The sequence below is a fragment of the Microtus oregoni genome, unplaced genomic scaffold (genome assembly GCF_018167655.1).
Source record: "Microtus oregoni isolate MIOR12 unplaced genomic scaffold, Mior012 000142F_ref0000161, whole genome shotgun sequence".
NCBI lineage: Eukaryota > Metazoa > Chordata > Mammalia > Rodentia > Cricetidae > Microtus > Microtus oregoni.
The window spans coordinates 54579-75300 of record NW_024544792.1 but is presented as its reverse complement, the minus strand read 5'-3'; positions in this window follow the sequence as shown (position 1 = coordinate 75300).

Sequence of the window (20722 nt, the reverse complement as noted above, 5' to 3'; positions counted from 1 at the left end):
GCTTATGTGAAAAGTTCCTAAGTTCTGAATAGGAGTTATTATTTGAGGGTTTCAGGTTTCCTCCTGTTCATATTCCCGTGTCTGGTGGAGAAAATATTTAGGGCTTCATATAGTGTCACACAGGGCTCAGTGATAACCTGAATTCGGTGGTTCCTTAGGACATCATCCTAAGTAGCCTGGGGATAACAACATATTTTACAGAAAATCAGCCCCATTTGACCTAAAGTTCTCTAAACATAAGGAGGAAATAGAGGCCTACCTACACTTCCTGACCACAGGGACACTGAGGAAAACAAAGAGTGGGTGGACAAGAAGAGTAACGGGGATTATAGTTCTAAATACCCATAAGGAGTGGAATATTCACTTCGGTGTCAATATGTCACAGGTTTTTAAATTCAGGAATGCCCTAAGCAGGGGCCATTCTCTCAGTGACCTTTACTATAGGAATCTACTGTATATTTGGAGAAATGTCCATTTAGATACCGAAACACAAATATAGGGCTGTGAGAAAGGATCAAACTGAAGACTGCAACGGTCTAATATCTACAGAAGGGGCCAGAGGGCACCAAGCTTCTGCAAATGACACAATAAACAGTTTCTGTGTTATCACAGACTCAAAGCTCAGTGCAACCACAAAACTGGAAGACAATGCACTATGGCCCTGTAAATAGAAAGGATCGGTTTTTCTGCTAAATGTGAAGCTTTGCAAGCACTATGTACAGCCTATTGCATAGCCTTGAATCATTAATGAGAGGGTGAAAGAAAAGGAGAGAGAGAGAGAGAGAGAGAGAGAGAGAGAGAGAGAGAGAGAGAGAGAGAGAGAGAGAGAGAGATAGTGCTGCTCACGCACTGGAAAACAGAAATGTTCAGTGTGATGAGAACAGCTTTCATATTTCACTCTGACATCTCACTACCATATTTTCCAACATGGTAGTGGCTTGGTAATTCAAAAAATTTTATCTGCCCCTTTTCCTTTTGCTTTCATCATTTTTCTTTTGGCACTCTTCTCTCTCTCTCTCTCTCTCTCTCTCTCTCTCTCTCTCTCTCTCTCTCTCCCTCCCTCCCTCCTCTCTCTCTCTCTCTCTCTCTCTCTCTCTCTCTCTCTCTCTCTCTCTCTTTCTCTCTCTCGCTGTGTGTGTGTGTCTGTCTGTCTCTCTTTCCTCTCTCCCTCTCTCCTTCATTACTTTTTGGGGGAGTGAATGAGAATTAGATTGGTTGTTTTCAGAAAAAGGAGCTATATCGATGCACAGATCAGTAGCATCCCCGTTGGAGTGGCTGTCACATGAATTCTTTGGAGACTTCTGAAGAAAAAGACAGAAACTGAAACGGTAGGCTTAAAATTATTGATGCATAATCATCTCTCCTATGTGCCTTTCACCATTGGTATATAGAATTGGACTGTTGGCATCAGGTTCTAACTACTCTGTTAGATCTAAATAATTACAAATATAATGAACTTGAACGATCCATAAAGGTCATTTCCATGGTGTTTGTACAAGCAAAAATAATCAACGGTTGTCTGCTTCAGGTGGGAGGAAGAATATTACCTTGAACTTGGCAAAATGTAAGTTTTAAATGGAATGTTTCTTTTTATAATAGTGCATTTAGCTGAACTGATACCAGACAAAATAGGAAGGTGAATATTTGTAATTTAGCCTAGCTTGCTTTAAGAAAGTTTACTGGGTGATTTTTATCTAAACTTTGCTATAATACTTTGGGGATGATATTTCTTAAACTGTTGAATGACTAAAATAGTTAACTCATTGCCCCTTTCAAAATGTTTTAGAAAATGAGAACTGTAGTGTCTCAAGACTTTAACCAGCATAAATTCATTTTCCTCTCTGTCTGCATTACATATTTTTATTATAAAAGTGAATTGTAGTTAATAGAAACTATAGAGAGATTCTACTAGGAAAAAAGCAGCCTGGCAGATAAAGCATGCTTATAATGTGAGAGGAGGAAAATAAGACAAACAAGCAGAGTTTTTCTGATTCTCTTAGATAAGCTACAGTTATCAGAACAAACAATCAGTACAATAAAAAAAACAATGGAAGGTATGCTGTGAAGTTTAATTCACATTTCTGATCACTGTAATTGACTTAATTTCTATAAAATGTAAGGGGAAATGTTTTAACTTTTGTGTTCTTTTTGCTTGTTTGGAAATATTAAGAAATATGCCTTTTACCTTCAAACAAACAGAAAGCTATTACTGGCATGTAACTGCTAGGAGCTATGTTTAGAGATTAAAAGAAAGGAAAAGGTGGGCTTCTATGTGAGGAAAGGGCAGCGATGAAGAGGGATGTGGAACATGACTGGGGATTATATCGCAAGGAAGTGTCCTCTTGCTTTGCTGTCAAGAGCCATGTCCTTGGATGTGCTTTTATCTTGGGGTAATTTTCCAAGGAAGGAAAGTTAGAATTTTATTGAAGAAGAAGAAATGGCTATTTCAGAGAGCTTTGGTCATTCAGCAAGGAGTATTTCTTTCCTCCGGCTGTTGTAAAATTGAGGTATGCAAGAAATACATTAATCTTATGGGATGAATTGAATTTCTTTAGCCTAAGCAGACAATATGCTAGCCACATCGCCAAATATTTCGTAAAAAGCCATCCTTCAAGAAGTCTGTTTGATTGTAGACAATTTGTTTTGTTCTTGCTAATGTATGCCCTTGCCTTTTTTGCCTAGACGTTTGCAGTAATCTTATCGTGGTGAATGCATCTAGCATAACCACTCTGGCTGGGACTGTGGAATACGGTGCTGGGTATCGTGAGGGCAGAAAGAAAACCTAAAAACATAAAATGAAACATCGTGTTCCTAAATGCTCACTGAATTCCACCAGAAGACTTTGAGGAATGAAAAGACTTCGTGCCCTTTTCTGCTAGGTAGCTGAGATGCAGAGGAGAAGAAAATGTGTCTTTTCTCTTCTGTTGTAGTACTGTCTCCTCTCATATCCCAGATTACTAAAAGCAGAAATAGAATTGAACTCCTTTCTATGACTGCTACCCAGTCCTGAGAAATGGAGGACAAGCAGTCACATTTCCCTTGCCTATTAAAATGAATTTCCTTTTAAGGCTGGTCTCTCAAAAATCAGCCTCCTAGAAAAGAGAATAAAAAATTCATTGGACTGTTATCCTGCCCGTTTGTGGGAATGAGTGGTACTTCTTTGTGGTTTTGAGAAGTAAAATAGCTTATGTTTTACAACTGGAAAAAACTGAGGCTCAAAAGATTGAAGTGACTAGGCCAAGTACTTCTTTACTTTAACAGAGAAAAGGCTAAATTCTGCGTCTCTCAGCAGCTCATCTAGTGTTCATTTTACTTCTTCCTGCTGCCTAACAAGGCTCGTGGATTAAGATTCATGCATTATTCATTGGAAATGTTAAAAGATGTCATTTTGAAATCACTCAAGAACCTCTCAATATCATGATGCACTTTAGGCTTCCCGCAAGGGCGCCGGTGGTGTAACAGACTGATTTTCTTGGCTTTACCACTATTTCCTTGTAAAATAGGAAAGAACTATTCCTACTGTGTTTATATATAGAATACTAACAAAAAAGGAAATTGATACTAAGTGCTTTTTGAAAACAATAATACACATGTGATCATACTTGTATGTGTTATATCTAGTGTCCAGGAAATTATGTTGTCAAATACAGAAGGGAAAAAAAAGTATTCAGAAAATTTTAAGATAAAGACATTTCAGATTTGGGGAGGTAGTGGAAATTTCAGTGTATCTGACTGGCTATGGCAAGAGTGTGAGAAGCCTTGATAATTAGAGTAATTACTAGGGAGTGACTTCTAGTGAAAGAGGACATTTTTAGCTGGCTGCTTGATTGTTATTAGCATTGATCATATACTCAGGAAGCATTTGGGATTTAAAAACTGAAGTAAGCTTTGTTAGTATATTCTTGTAAGTCAAGTGAAAGAGGGCAGTGTACTTCTTGGCAGAGTTTTCATGTACACCACAGCTACATTTGCATTAGCCAAGAACTAAGATGCAAATGGAGTGTCCCAAAATAGGAGTGTAAGCTATTAACCAGAATCATGTCTGTACAGACTCTAGAAACTGGGAGCTAGATGAAGAATTTCACTAACTCACATTATTCAATGAGGATGTTTAAGTTGATTTATTGTCCCAGCCAGGTGTGGGTTACACAGAAGCACTCTCTATTCTCAGAGCAGAAACATGGTCTTCTAATTCAAGGTCAGATTGCATCTTGAACCCCAGTTACTTTCTCATTCTGAACAAAAAATATATGTCAACTTCTCCAACAAGTACAAGAAAAAATTCATTCCTTTTTTGTACTTTTATAAGATTTTAAAAACATTATTTTTCATACAATAAGAACATGATAAAATCATATTTTCCCCTCCCCAACTCTTGTTCCTCCCCACCTCCCTACCCACCCAATTCATTTCCTATTTTCTGACAAGGCATTTGCTTCTTCAAAAGGCTTTTGTTCAGTGTATAATACGTATGGGAGACAATATCAGAATTCAGTAACTGATTGGTGGTTTTAATATAATCATAACTACAAACTTACCTAAAATTATTTTATGTTTAATTTGACAGATCAGATTCAAATGGTTTTTAAAAGCTGATGCTGGTTCACTGTGAGGTAATTCTTATAAGTAAGTGATTTATTTTTTACATTACAAAATAATTCTTATCGAAAGACAACAACGACAATAGTTTATTATTTAGTGCATTTTATCTTTTGTTAGGTGATACTAGGTGACTTATAAGGTAATATTCCTAGATGTCTAGTCTCTTTGAAAGGCTGGGCTAAGCAGTATGCTCAAAAAATGAACAGTGTGGGAAGAATAAACCTAGATGTGATTTTACAATTAAATATTGTTACTACCGAATTTGATTAAGAGAAGAAAATGTTGGTCGAGGGAAGTTTTCAAACATCTACTTTATTTCAATCTATATCTGTCTGCATCCCTTTAATTCTTATATCAAGGGTCTTATTTATTTAATATTGTAAAATCTTTTATTTGGATTTCCTCTACATTTATCTATGATGATAGCACCTTAATTCTACATTCTCAAGTATACTTTTGGTTGGAGTTTTTTGTTTCACCCATTTTAGCTTTTTAACTCAGACATATTCCTATACTGGAGGCACCATAGATTTCTCATTCCAAAGTACATGAAGATAAATCTAGACACACATATTTTTCAACATGCCATAGGATTCTATACAATAAAAACTTCAGTCACTTTGTCTAGTACCATCTTCTTTGAGGAAGAGCTACTAAGAGAAGAAATGACTAGTTTTCTTCTCAGCAGTAGGTACAACCCACATCAAGGCATCTGATACAGCAATGCTTTCTTCTCTCCTCTAAACTGTCACAAAACTGAAAAGAAAAATCTACCTAGATGAAGCAGTTTGAATACGATAGTCTAGTTTTGAAGTAGCAAGTCTAGGTAAGTAATGTAGGACTGGAATCAATAGTGTTCTGAGTACATCTCATACTTTGGGTTTGGATCTCCTCTGCTTGTCTCTGGCCACCTGGCAAATGGTCCTTTTGGTCATGGTAAGTAGTATAAACACCCCTCATCATGAACTCAAAGAAGACACTTATGAATCTGCAGAGGGAACTAAATTGTTTTTCAGAATAAAATTAGACATGATCATAGCTGATGTAGAATTCTTTCTTAATACCCACCTTAGTTCTAAATTTCAGTTGTAAAAAGTTTCACATTGAAAAATATCTCTGTGTCTGTTATAGTCTTACCTAGAGAAAAATCACTGAGGAAATTTAAAACTGCCTGACCTTGGGGAATCATTAAATTGGAAAATTCTGTGACATAGTCCAATCGGTAAGAGATATTAAATTTGATTCCCTTAGGTTATAAGTTACTCTCTGACTGTGATGTGGGCCAGTCACAGATGGCTACAGTAAAACCACAGGCTACATGAATACCTAAATATGTGCACGCTGGCTATGCATGTTGGATCCTCCCAAACGCTGTGACATCACCATTTTGCAAGATGGCTTGGATGTGCTGAATGCAAATGCAACCTTTCTTCCATCTTTTCATTTAGTGATATTTATTTGTAGACACGAATAGGAACTTGGAGCTATTTTCATACAAATTCAAGGCTAAACCATTCTAGTACATAGTTTTGTATGAAGCTACCTTGACAATTTAAAGTCTAGGATTAACAACTGTATGCATTAGCTCATTTGTCATGTTTGGCCAAAGGATAGGAAATGCTTGAGTTTTTTTAGTATCTTTTGAGTTTTTAAAAAAATTATTAGATTAAAAAAATACCAATCCAAGTTCCCACTCCCTTCTTTCCTCCCATTTCCTCCACACATCCTCCCACCCCACCCCCATCCAATCCTTAGAGAAGGTAAGGCACATGGTTTTGTGGAAGGTCCAAAGCCCTCCCTACTATCAACCACATTCAGAGGGACTAGTTTGGTCTTATGCTTGTTTTTTTTTCCAGTCCAGCAGGAATTGATGAGCTCCAATTAGCTCAGGTAGACTGTTTCAGTGGGTGAACCCATCCAGGTCTCGACCTCTTTGCTCATATTCTCATTCCTCCCACTCTTTAACTGGAATTTGGCTGCTCATTCCAGTGCTCCAATGCAGGTCTCTGCTTCTGTTTTGATCAGTTGCTTGATGAAGCTTCTATGCTGATATTTAAGATATTCATCAGTCTGACTACAGGGCAAGTCAAGATCGGGTCCCCTCTCCTCTATCGCTTAAGGTCTTAGCTGGGGTCATCCTTGTGGATTCCTGGAAATTTCTCTAGAGCCAGGTTTCTGTTAACTCAATAATGGCTCCCTCAATCAAGATTTCTTAGAAAATTCTGCCTTTAAGAAGTGGTGATTAGTTTGTTATATTTTTTCTGTAAAATCTCAGTGCATTAGTTAAGAAATTTATTTTATTTTCATATACATAAGTTGGTTCCCAACATAAAATTTTAATTCCACACAGACTTTTCTTTGGTGTAGAATTAAAACTGCATCTGAAAAGTGTTCAGAAAGTTAATTAGGTGTGACGTTATCTATCTCAATTCTAACTGCACTAATTTTGTGGTATTTATAAAGAATCCTCAGTCTTTGCTCATTGTCTCTTCCCTTAGCTCTAGGTGCTCAGTCTGCTTCCATTAACAAAGGGAGAACATTGGGAGCACTGCCAAAGTCACTTGGGGTTTTAGAAGCATCTGTGAGTTCCCAGCTCCTGATGATTCTGGATCCTGGTTTACACTATTTCCAGGCTTTGATCATTTTCATACAAAATATAACTCTATGCTAACATATTCTCTTAATAACAATTTTAAGTTAAATAATTAAATTTAAGCATTTACCCAGAATCTGGACTTGACAGGCCATTTGGAGTCTATCTACTATTGGTCCTAAATTTTATCTTGAATTCTCAATCATCAAAACCTGTTATGACCCTTCCTTGTTGTGCAGTACAATGTACTAAAGCACTGAGAAAGCATCACTACATTCTTACACCCAATTATTTTCCTTCGTTTTAGAAATGAAGAAATTTATGCTAAAGAAGTAAAACAACTTGCTCAAATTATAGCAATTATTCTGGTTCTGTTGCCTTTTCTGAAGAAATAACCTTATTAAAGTCTGATTAACATTTGAAAACTGTGTGCATTTTGATTTCAAGCCAAGATACTTAACCGGTTATAGCTCTTTCCATTACTCTGTTGTCTTCACATATGAAAATAGCCCAGATTTACTATCTTGCTTGGCCTTTTCACTTGAGGATCAAGAATATTTATAACAGAGAGGGTCCAAATGTATAAACAATTTCCAAGGAATTGATTTAGGCTAAGTGAACTTTGGAAGGCTTGATACCACATATATATAGGGAACCAAGGAAAAATGGGGATTATCAGAAGCATTATTTAATTTTTTTTCAATCAAACTTGATGGTGTATTTCTATTTCCTGGGTTAAATGAGTAACAAAAGGAGTCATATAGGATAAACTCTTATCCCAATGAAGCATATTTGAATGGTAAAAATAAGATAAATATATAGACATACAAGTGTGATTTATGACACCCTTTGCCATAAACAGAGTCAATACACTGCTTTTTAAATTAATTTTTATTGAAAAAAATTTCCGCCTCCTCCCAGACTCCCATTTCCCTCCCCCCACTTCTCTCCCCCTCCCTCTCCAGTCCGAAGAGCAGTCAGGGTTCCCTGCCCTGTGGAAAGTCCAAGGTCCTCCCCCCTCCATCCAGGTCTAGGAAGGTGAGCATCCACACTGGCTAGGCTCCACAAAGCCAGAACATAAAGCAGGATCAAAACCCAGGCCAAGGACAGTGGCACTGGGTTTTGATCCTACTTCATGCTTTTTAAATTTTTAAGCTTTTTTTTTATTTTTTGAAATTACTGTCTTTAATTAAGCTGGTATGATGTGAAAAGTGGACGATATCAGGGACCTTAGAAACTTTCATAATGCTTAGCTTGGCTGTACCTAATCTATGACATGCTAGGTTTTAAGAGCAAATGTCTTATGTTATAAGATTCTGTGAGATATTAGACAAAATAAGTGGTTCTATATGTAAGTTAATACTACCACAAGGGAAAGGCCTAAAAAAAAAATAACCGTCTAGCCCTAAATGGAGCTTAGGGACCAATTTTAATTTTGTATGTCCTTGTTTTATGGCCTCCCATTTAAGTCTATGCATTATGATGCTTAAGAGTTGGAGGGAAAGTAGGATCCTCCATGAAGAAAACCATTGTGAAACAAAAACCATGAAAGGAGGCAATAGAGCAAATTTTTGTGCCTGTGAGTAAAAATTGTTGCATTTGCAATAAGGATGTGAGTTGCCTGTTTCAGGCTCACAGTATGGTCTATGAATATATTAGACAAAGAAATAACTGGAGTCTAACTGCTATACTTTAGGAGCTCTTTGTTGTAGCCATTTTGTCAGTTCTGAGCTCAGAGGTTAACACAATACTACACAATACAAGAACAAGGTTTTAGATAGTCACCTCTTGGTCTAAATTAGTCCGAGTCATTTTCTCTTGCTCACATTATACATAATTACATGTTGACATTTTTTTTATCTAAGAAGAAATGGAGGAAGAACCTTGAGAAATCAATTTCTGGACACTGTTATAAATCATAACCAACCATTGCTGGAGTTTTAAGACATGCTCCTTTGTGGTTAAGTAGGGGGATAAAAGTGAACAAAAAAACTATGCTTCCTCATTTCTCAGTCTGCACAAAACAGTATGAGTGAGAGCACATCTCTTTTGCAAATGGGGATCACTGTACTGAAATGAACAGACACTTTGCAAAACTGGTCAGAGCTCCTCTGAAAAGTTTCCAAAATACCATGTTATTGCATTGCAATCACACTGGGAAAATTGAGCCACACCTGCCTTTTCCTTGACAGATTCTCTTCAGCACACAGAAGCAGTATTCTTGGTTAAGCTTGCAGCTTGAAATGTTTATGCACAGCAAAATGGTTACAAAATCTGCAGCTGAATAAATGGAAAATAGTAACATGAGGATTATGGATCAGTGAAATCATTGCCTTTGGACATGCCTTGTGATTGCTTTACTACCTCAGAATTTATTGTGGGTGTGTATCTTAAATCTGTGACAATCTTCTATAGGTTTTTCTCTTTTGATCTACTCAATTTAGAAATTGATTTTGCATGTTTCTTGTGACTGTCAGGTTATTGCTGTGAGGCAATATGCTTTGCTGGACAGGCTATAAGTTTTGCATGAGATCAAATGTGCTGACTTAGTTTGTAAACAATGTATTTTTCATTTTACTACTGTATCCCTTCTTTCGTGGTCAGTCATTTAGCAGATTGTAGTATTAGAAAAGCAGTCAAGCAGTCCCATTTCTAGTTCCGAATGCCAACGAAAATGGATAAACTAATGTAAAGAATGTGCATATATTTGTGCTCCTCTATGAAGGTGGGGGAGAACAGGGAGCTGATGAGAAGAATATGTAGCTGTTTGGTATGCACATCAGAAAAAATAGCAGTGTCCAGAATATTGAAGAAAGTGGAGGGACACTGAGTTTTAGGGGCATGTATGTGATTGTCTAATTTACAGAACAAATATATCTTTATAATGCAAACGCTACCTTCAAATGATATGACTATATGAAAGAGGAATATCTACACACAGAATAATGTGTGGAAAATATGATATGAAAAAAGAGAATGGGTTTTTGCATTAAAACAAGTTCCAGACCTGGTTCTGTCACTAACATTAAGTTTAGTAAAGGGTGAGTCCTTTATGATAACTGCTTCAGTTATTTTTTAAGTTAATCAATAGATTTTTACACTCTAGCAGCAAAGTTTTGATAAAGGATTAATGAAGTCTAACATTAAAATTATTAATCTGTTTTGATATTAAATTGAAAATCACAATAATTTTCTGAGTTAGTGTCACCATCAGACATATCAATGTAAACATCATGATATCCCAAATGCTGTCTATATATGAATTGCTTTCATTTGTAGCATTTTCCTTGGATACAAAACATTAGAATTGTCTATAATCTACCTTCCCATGGAAATATACCTAAATCTATAATTATTTTCATCAGTTTTTAAAGTAAGTCTGTTGAGAAAATACCTGCACACTCTCTGTGAAGATCATGGAGATTGCCTTCAGTTCTATCACTAATCAGTAGTTTATATTCACTTTTAAAATTACAGATTGGATTTTAAAAGAAAAATCACTGGTTGTAAGGAGATAAAAAGGCAATTAGAAACTAATGAAAGCTTTGTTCCCTGCTTCTATGTGAAAAGGACCAACCAACAATGCTTAGTGGAGTAGATCTGAGTTTTCTTGCCTATACCCTGTGACAGATAACTTTGAATTCTGAAGCTTCTGGGGATGATTTTTTATTACTCATCCTCTCTGAGGGTTCTTTTAGTTCACATTTTTTACCTTCTTCTAAAGACAAAGTATTTTTGGCTTCTCACTGTATAGTCCAGGCTCCTCAAACTTCTGATCCTCCTGCCTTTATCTCTAGAGTTTTAAATTCCATTTCTGTGTCACCATACCAAGCCCAACAAAATAATCAAAACAAACCTATAATCACTTTTATTGTCACTACTATTCTTCCTTAATTTTTCTTTTTTTATTTTATTATGTTTTTTATTTATTAAAGATTTCTGCCTCCTCCCCTCCAATAGGATCAAAACCCAGTGTCATTGATCTTGACTTCTCAGCAGTCCTCATTGTCCACTATGTTCAGCAAGTCCGGTTTTATCCCATGCTTTTTCAGACCCGGGCCAACTGGCCTTGTTGAGTTCCCGATAGAACATCCCCAATGTCTCAGTATGTGGGTGCACCCCTCGCGGTCCTGAGTTCCTTGCTCGTGCTCTCTCTCCTTCTGCTCCTGATTTGGACCTTGGGATTTCAGTCTGGTGCTCCAATGTGGGTCTCTGTCTCTGTCTCCTTTCATTGCCTGATGAAAGTTAATCTCCAGGAGGATGCCTATACGTCTTTCTTTGGGTTCTCCTTCTTATTTAGCTTCTCTAGGATCACGAATTATAGGCTCAATGTCCTTTATTTATGGCTAGAAACCAAATATGAGTGAGTACATCCCATGTTCCTCTTTTTGGGTATGGCTTACCTCACTCAGGATAATGTTTTCTATTTCCGTCCATTTGCATGCAAAATTCAAGAAGTCATTTTTTTTACTGCTGAGTAGTACTCTAGTATGTATATATTCCATACTTTCTTCATCCATTCTTCCGTTGAAGGGCATCTAGGTTGTTTCCAGGTTCTGGCTATTACAAACAATGCTGCTATGAACATAGTAGAGCATATACTTATGTTGTATGATAGGGCATCTCTTGGGTATATTCCCAAGCGTGATATTGCTGGGTCCAGGGGTAGGTTGATCCTGAATTTCCTGAGAAACCGCCACACTGCTTTCCAAAGTGGTTGCACAAGTTTGCATTCCCACCAGCAATGGATGAGTGTACCCCTTACTCCACAACCTCTCCAGCAAAGGCTATCATTGGTGTTTTTGATTTTAGCCATTCTGACAGGTGTAAGATGATATCTCAAAGTTGTTTTGCTTTGCATTTCCCTGATCGCTAAAGAGGTTGAGCATGACCTTAAGTGTCTTTTGGCCATTTGAACTTCTTCTGTTGAGAATTCTCTGTTCAGTTCAGTGCCCCATTTTTTAACTGGATTAATTAGCATTGTAAAGTCTAGTTTCTTGAGTTCTTTATATATTTTGGAAATCAGACCTTTGTCAGTTGCAGGGTTGGTAAAGATCTTCTCCCAGTCAGTGGGTTGCCTTTTTGTCTTAGTGACTGTGTCCTTTGCTTTACAGAAGCTTCTCAGTTTCAGGAGGTCCCATTTATTCAATGTTGCCCTTAATGCCTGTGCTGCTGGGTTTAGTTTTTCTGAAACATTTCTTGAGACTCTCATGTGTTTCTAGAATCCTAGTTTATACGTGGCATAGGAAAAAGAAAGGATTGACAGTGTTCATTGAGAACCTGTTGATATTAAGCCCCATCTCACTGAATTTTACTTGAGAGATTCATGTAATCTTAGTGACACATCCTAAAGGTAGCCATCATTTATTCTATTAACTCTCTAAGATGTAGAAAGTGAGACTATGAGGCCAGGTGACATGGGGAGAATAAAACAGGAAGGGTGATTGCTTTGAAATTCTCCTAGAGAAAGTTTTAACTCGTGTATTCAATAGAAAAAACTTGCAGCATACATAAGATGTTAAAAGGACAAACTGAGGCTCATTGCTTAGGTAGAGACTATCTTATTATTTGCTTTACTGCTATCTTTTATGCCCTCTCCTCCCAATTTTAAGAGCTTTCCCCAGCACCTATGGTGCAAATTATGGCTGTCTTGTAGTCCTAATTCTAGCAAGGCAATGCTGTCTCCCTATGTGTTTATACTGTATCCACTTGACTTTCTAAGTATGATTTTATACATGGCCTATACTGTAGCTGAAAGTATGATGCCTAGCCAGTCAGTTGGGATGCACGTCTTTAATTCCAGCACCTGGAAGGCAAAGGCAGGCCAATCTATGGGAGTTCTCGGCTAGTATTGTCTACAGGACAGACAGGGAATTTACACAGAGAAATCCTGTCTCGAAAAATAAGAACAAAATATAATGTCTAATAAATTCTTTATTAGGAGAATCTTCGAAACACAGACTACTAGATTCTTAGAAACACAGTGCATATAAGGACTGGATGTATAATAGGATATTTCAGATAAATTGGCATGACAGCGCAGGGGTTCACCAGATAAACTGGAATGCAGGATGATGGGGTGTAGTCATTGGTGTCCATACTCGCCCTACATAGAAGCAACCTACAAACATGAGCAGGGCAAATGCAAGGCAGCTTTGTGAAGAAATGTGATTTGCAGCAGCAGCTATTCTCACAAGCAGTGGCCAGCTGAGTCTCCTCCATGTGTGTCACTAGGAAGTGAGACAGCTGCAGTGAGGAGAACCTCTCAGAAGACTGCTGACGGAGGAAAAGAATGTTGCTTCCCTCCAATCATGCTGTGAGTTTGACTAGAGAGTGTGGGATTTTTCTGGGATAACTCATCAAAACTGAGAGCACCTTGTGACCAGGGAGTGACTTGTGAAGCCTGCTAGTGGCATTCCTATCTTCTCTCACTCTTTTCAAAGGCTGCAAGGTCAAAAGGAATGTCAGATGGTAAAAGGACTGTTAGCCACTCTTCCTTGCAACCACTAAGGGCTAGATGTAACTATCTATTCATTTCCTTTTGGCTCTGGTAATCCATTTTGGTATCTCATTATGCATAAAATTCCCTAGTCCTCCAAGCTACACTCGATCACTATTTGATGTATGTTTTGTTTTGTTTTCAGGCATGAATGAATTAATCAGCCCTATTATCACAGCATCTGCAAGAGACCTGATTGGGGTGATTAAGAGCATCTATCAGCACTGGATTAAACAGTAGGTACTTAAGCATTATCTTTACATTTGTTCCAGCATCTCTTCCCCCCAAAGATTGTTCTCTCACCCAGAAGTAACCAGACAGATACTGAGAACCTCCATTAACTGCCTGCTGCTTGCTGTTCTATATAATAAATTATCATGTAGTGATAAGGTTTTAACAGTGAAACAATGTAGCCTGGCATCACATGAAAGAATTTGTTTACTAGATGATTTGGTAAAATCTAGTTTTTTAACTTTGCACTTTGGGGTAATTATTAGAGCCTAGGCAAAACTAAAATTCATAATTATCCTAATTTTAATTGCGACTTAGTGTAGCCATTGTCAAAATTTTTGATATTGTAAAGCATTTTACATTACAGTACTGCTTACATTTGTTGTTGATTTTTTTCTAACCTCTTACTTAAATCAGAGGGGAGTATTTAAGTCATTTCCTTATTATTCTGTCCCTATCTGTGCGAATTGTTTATTTCATAGTCTTACAAAAGCAACTAGAAAATCAGGGGATGTAGCCTTTACTTATATTTGAAATTAAATGTATATAATTATATACACATTTTCAACATTACATACACAAAAACATACCACACCCTGGCCTTTCTGCACAGACAAAATAAATAGAATAATAGTTGTATATTGAGAAAGAATATGACATTTCCTAAGGTGGAAACGTATAGTGAGCACAAACAAATTACATAAATAGACAAGTGTTTACTCATTGGTTGACAAGTCTCTGGTCGGACATATAATAGAAAGGTATAGATTTCAGAATGAGAAGTGTGGGTACTTTTTTTCTCCTCTTATTCTAGAGGGTTCCTCTCAGAATTATGCAACAGTGTAGATAAATAACTGTTGTTTAGGAGATATGTAAAGTCTTTATGTTTTAAACTTAAACATTTTTTAAGTTAAAAAATGAACAAAGTGGAAAGTAGCTTTTGGGAAATAGGAAAACTCCAGCAAGAAATGTGGGGTGAGAAAGGGCAATAGAGGTTTGGAATGGCCAAATTTGGTATACATATGTACAAAGTAACCACAGAATAATAAATGAATACATCATGAGCAAAATAATCATAGATAAATTAAAAATGGTTGTACTCTTCCACTGATATACCATGATAGAACAAATTATGTCCTCAACCAGGAAGGTGTTTAATAATCAGTACTACTGCTATAGTACACATGTCCTCTGCATGTGAATATGTTTATATTTAATGTAATGTATTTCAATATGTATTCAATTTTGAGCATCTGGAAGCAATATTCAAGTTATTGGATATTGCATATTCTCCTAAATGAGGAAAGATTTTTCTTGGGACTTTTGCTAATATAGAGGATATTAGCAAGAAACAGGAGATATAAAGTCAGGCATCTGTATACAGCATATTATAGATTACTGACACATGACCCATGATAGAATAGCCCACATAGAAAATGACACATATCTATCATCAAAAATGGCTATCTGTTAGCTCAAATGAACTACTATATATGTATTGAACGTATTAATGGATAAAAGTTCTGGGTAATCTTTGTATTTTTGTGCAAGTATGAAATTCATTTAAACAAGGAGAAATTCAAATAGTTATTTGATAATTTAATACAGTGTGTTTTGATCATATTCATACACCCTTAACTCTTCCTTAATTTATTTCTCTCATTTACCCACCCAGATTTGTGTCCTTCACAAAAAACTTCAAGATAATTTTTGTTGCTGAAATATGCTTGATTATATGTTATTTCACTGAAGAGTGATTGACTTACTAGGATACACTCTTAGAGAAAACTGCTATCTCTCCGTTTTCCAGCAGCTGACAGTTACTTATAGTTCTATAATTTCTGCTGGAATTGTGTGCCCAATTCTCTTATCCATGCTAGAATTGGATTGCCTTAGACTCACATAGGTGTTGTGGGTGCTGTTGAAACCACTGTCCTGCTGTGTCGAGAAAATATGTATCCTTGTTGTAATCAGCCACTCTTACACCCTTTCCTCCTCCTTTTCTATAATTAGTTCTGAGCTTGTGGAGGGGGTATATGTTTCCTTTAGAGCTGAGCACTCTGCACTTTGATATTCTATGCATGTTGGCAAGTTATGGTTCTCCGTATTAGTCACCATCTACTATGAATAATCATAAACTCCTCTGGTGACTATTGGGAGATATATTAATCTGTGGGTATAAAGATAAGTCATTAGAAGTCAGTTTAACATTGTGCCCATTTAGCAGTTTAAAAGTAGTAGGCTTTTCCATGTGGCCTACGACCTGTCTAGCTATAAGTTCTTAGATCGATAATAGTTCCAGGTATGGGTTTTGTCTCATGAAGCAGGCCATAAGTCCAGTCAGAAAGTTGGTGGTCGCTCCGGTGATGGTTATAGCCATATTAACATCAATGGGCATGTCTTCCCCAACCAGTCATTAATGTAGGTCACAGTGTTCACAGTTGGGTAAGACTATTACATTGCTTCCTGATAGCTTGCATGGCACCATCTCACACTATGAAAGCTAGACAGTAGAGGTGAAGTTTCCAGGTCAGTACCAACTTGATATCTTCATGTCCTATGATTCAACCACGTGATATCTTCAGCAATATCATCTTACTGTTAAGTTCTGTAGAAAACCAAGAACAAAGGCAAAAGTTTGTAATGTTTGGTGGCCTATTGGACCTCAGTGGCCACCAACTCTTCTCTAGTAAGGATACTGAGAGACAGGGGAGAGACCTCATATAGGATAACACCCCTACTAGCAGGTAACAAAAAACCCAATGACTGGTATAAGTTACTTTTTCGTAGTTGTTGGCCACTGCTTATATCTACAGCATCAGGTTTCCATATATTTATTTTTGAAATCTCTTTGATGTTATTATCTCTTCCCACACTCCCTCTTCTGTCCTAATCTCTATACCCAAACCCCAGGTTAACACTTCCTCTTCCATTACTCCCTTTTAACACTTTATAGAAGTGCCTTCTGTCTCCACTCCCTTAAAAGTCCTTCTCCATAGTTCCTTAGTAATGTCCTGGCCTCTATGGGTTTCCCAGTAAAACATATATATCTGAAAAAAAGTATGTGATGTTTGTATTTCTGGATCAGGGTTATTTCACTTAGAATGATTGCTTCCAGTTACACCCATTTACTTAAAATTTCACAATTTCCTTTTTCTTAATAGCTGAATAATAGTCAAATGTTTAAATACACCACAGTTTTATTACACATTTATTGGTTGCTAGACCTCCAGACTCTTTCCATTTAATGGCTCTTATGAATAAAGCAGCAATAAACATGGACAAGGAGGCATCTCAACAGTAGGACATGGAATCCTTTGAATATATGCCTAAGAGTAGTATAGCTGCATTATGTATAGATCTATTTTTACCTTTTTGAGGCACTGAGTTGTATAGTGTTAGACCAGTTTGTGGCCATTTTTTCATTCCAATGAAATATGTGTCTAAAATAAAGCAAATATTAAAAATAATAGCCTTTGCTGAAAATACCTCTTATTTTTGTTTAATAATCTCTCCTTTCTTTAGCTTTCCATAGTTTGTATTTAAGAGAAAAACTATAAATTGGAAATGAGTGCCTAAATTATATATAAACTCACCCTAATCAAAATTATGTTGACAAGATTACTATGGTATCTGGGAGTCCTGACTGGCATTCTGAATGGACAATGCTGTATAGTTAAATATTTAGCCTATGATGTAATTAAAATAGAATGTTAACATTTGAATTGAATTCAGAGACAGAAATGTGCATCCTAGCATGCTTTGTGCTAGGATAATCCTGCATGGTAGATGCTGAGGAGAGCAATAAGAGATCAGGCTGAAAAAAAAAAAGAGAACTAGGCTTTCAATTTTGAATTTTCAGGCCTTTGCAGTGTAGACATGTGAAAGATTTGCAAGTTGCAAAGAGATAGTTTAGCTTGAATCTGGTAAAAACAACTATAGGCATGGCAGTCTAAAACAAGAAGGTCATGTTACTTAACACAACAAAAGGGAAGTAGGGCTCTCATGCATGTCAAAATGTTGTAAACAGAGATAAAATATGAATTTGTTCACTTCTGAAATCCTAATGGGTATTGCTGGGTAAGTTATGTTTCAAAAACACAAAAACTTGTATTTGCCTGTGAGGATTCCTTAGTGTCTTGTTCAGCTAACTAAGATTTTTAGTTAGCTGAGCTAATTTGAGCTTGAAATAGAAGTTCATATTCTTTTTATAAAAACATATAGAGAAGATTAGGAAAGGACATTCTCTAGATTTCCTATAGATTTTTAATTCCAAATAGGACTTCATTAAGATAAGTTGTAATGCATTTAGTTTTAAAGTCAAACAAGAGTAGCTCATCATGTTGCCATGATAATCCTCTCATTAATTCCCAGTGCCAAGTTATATTGTCCACTGAAATGATGAGTGACCTAAACTGTACAATTGTCATAATCATTGCCACTCACTGACAGATTATTTAGTCACAGAAAATTATTTAATACAAATGGAAAATTCCAGTCATATATTGCCTTTGCATTAAATTCAAAGCCTGGCCTGATCACAAAGCAGTCATTGTGATGATATCTGAGATCCTTTAAGAAACGTCATCCCTTCCCTAGAGGAGAGCAAAATTCCCAAAACTTGAATCCAGTCACTAAAACATCAACTATGGGAAGAAAAGTCATTTGAAAAGGACTCACCTGACACAGTTTATCATTAATGAATCATTTTTTTGGATGCTTTCTCATACAAATTTATCCAAGTCTCAGTGAAGATCTACAGTTTTGTTTGATGGCAGATATTTTATATATGGGTGTACTTATTACAGACCTGGAGTGGGACAGCATCCAAGTGAGTATGTCATTGCCTGCGTACTTGAAAAGGGGTTACAAGTCATTTGTAACAAAAGTCTTTGTTTTAAGGTTAACTTTTGATGTTCTTCATCTTCCTTCTGTATCTTCGGAGATGGATTCAGGACAATGAGTCAAAATTTTTGTTTGGTTCATTTTACTGCATTACAAATGAAAACTGGTTGGTGGGAGGTACAGTAGCAATGCTGTACTGCTCTGTGTTTCTACCTAAGCCAAGCAGAGTGGACTCTACACAGGACTATTGCTGGTGGAAAGTCAATCAAGGAATCCACTCATCTTTATTGTTTTTTAAGACAGTATCTGAGACTGTTATTCTACTCACAATACTCCTGTGTCTACCTCCGAGTGCTGGAACCATAGGCATGTAAGCCACACACAGCCTCCCATCTTTAACTTTAAAGTCACTCTAGTAGCTCTAGTAGCAAGAAACAAAAAGATGACTGTGAGAACCAAAACAAAAAAAAAACCCTTCATTTGATTTTACTAATCAAGAGGTTGATTAATGCTGACAGAAGAGTGTAGAATCACAATACTGTTTTCTGGCATGTTGCTATTACCCAATGAAACTAGGGGGTTTTGCCTTAGTTATTTTTTCTATTGTGCTAAAAAACAACATGACCAATGCAACTTATAAAATAAATCATTTAACTGGGCTTATAATTCCAGAGAGTACATGATGGCAGAGTGAAGACATGCCAGCAGAAACAGCTGACAACTCACATCTTAAAACAGAAAGCAGGAGACAGAGTGCTGGGAATGGCTGAAAGCTTTTGAAGTCTCAAAGCTTGCCCCAGTGACACATTCCCCAAACAAGGTCACATCTCCTAACCCTCCCCCAAACAATTTCACTAACTGGGACCAAGTGTCCAAACATATGAGCCTATAGGCTCATCACTGCAGGCTTGTTTGCTGAAGGATGTTCATCTGGAGTGTCATTTAGTTGGTAGTATACACTCTGAAATCATAGAAATCATGGTATTAGATGAAGAAGTAGATAACTAGAATCCTTTTCTCTTGACATATCAAAGAGGGCATGCCATCAAGACCCAGAAAATGACTTCCAGTCCAGCAAAGGCAAAGTTGTGTCACTGGGGAAACTGAAGCTCATATAAACTAATAAGATAGGTCTTGTGTACCTCCCTCCTTTACTTCCCTTAAAGCCTAATATGAAATCATTATCTGCAACTTAAAATACAAGAATGATGAGATCTTCATATTTTAGAATAATGCCATGATCTTGGGATATAATTTTCTTTCCCATGGAGAAATTTAACTGTAATTACTGAGCAGTATATGTTTTGTTGTTGGTGGTGTAAATACCACCACCATCTTTAAATCTTAAACTTTAAGTCATTTTCCATCACTGTTCTTTCTGAAATAGCTCAGTACCTCAGTGTCTGTTTCTAGAGCAGTGGTCCTCAACCTTCCTAATGCTACAGACCTTTAATACAGTTCTTAATATTTTAGTGACTGCCCCCCAACTATCAAATTATTTTCATTACTACTTCATGACTATAATTTTGTTACTTTTATGAATTATAATCCAAATATCTGATATACAGGATATCTGATATTCAATCCCTGTGAAATGGTAATCTGACCCCCAAAGGGGTTGAGAACCACTTACTTACAGACTCCTCTATTACTTTTTGCTGTTTAAAACAAAATGCTACAGAGGTTATATAAAATAAAAAAGAGACTCCAAATATAAATAAACCAGAAATAACTACAGAGAAGGGAACATACTAAACAAAAAGACTAGAGCATACTGACATAATAAATGAGCTAAAATTCAAAGACCACATAAGCTTTGGGATGTATTACATATACTCCAGAAATTGTGAGTGTGTGGAGGCATTAATATTCTTTTGACAAAGTTGTCAGGTTTGAGTTTGTGAACCCAGTTTCTAAAGGGTGGATTCTGATATTTTCAGCCTAAATGCTTT